General features: G+C 53.9%; 1 non-coding gene across 1 annotated transcript; it reads left to right on the forward strand.

Annotated features, from left to right (window-relative positions):
- Positions 1-338: 338 nt before the first annotated feature.
- LOC140692318 (U6 spliceosomal RNA) lies at positions 339-447 on the forward strand. Its single transcript, XR_012067889.1, has one exon. It is a non-coding gene; the product is annotated as a U6 spliceosomal RNA (small nuclear RNA).

Genomic DNA, 447 nt, shown 5'->3' on the forward strand with positions numbered 1-447 from the left:
TCGGGGTCATCGAAACGGCTCGAGCAGTTTGAAATGCCTCTGATGATGTCCTGGGGTGTTCGGCTCAACTCTCTGAGCGGCTCCCCCGAAAACAGGCCCGAGGATGGTTTCCACAGGAGCTGTTGTGGCCATTTCTCTGACGTTTACCTCCCGTTGTCCAGCTTCCGTCTGCAGGGCTTCAGGAGACGGAGCGTTTTCGTACTCAATGATGCCAAGGCAAAAGGGTGAGAGAAAATGGGAAACATTCGTGGAGAGGGTCCTAGGCAGATAGTGGAGGCAACTAGAAGACCTTCAGTCTCCGGGCTGGCTTTCAGGTTGAGACAAAAACCCTAAGGAAAGCGCTTGCTGCCACAGCACATAGACTAACATGGGAACCATCCAGAGAAGATCAGCACGGCCCCTGAACGTGGACGACACACGCCCATGCGTGAAGCGTTCCATAGTTTT

The sequence above is a fragment of the Vicugna pacos genome, unplaced genomic scaffold (assembly GCF_048564905.1).
Source record: "Vicugna pacos unplaced genomic scaffold, VicPac4 scaffold_5, whole genome shotgun sequence".
Taxonomy (NCBI): domain Eukaryota; kingdom Metazoa; phylum Chordata; class Mammalia; order Artiodactyla; family Camelidae; genus Vicugna; species Vicugna pacos.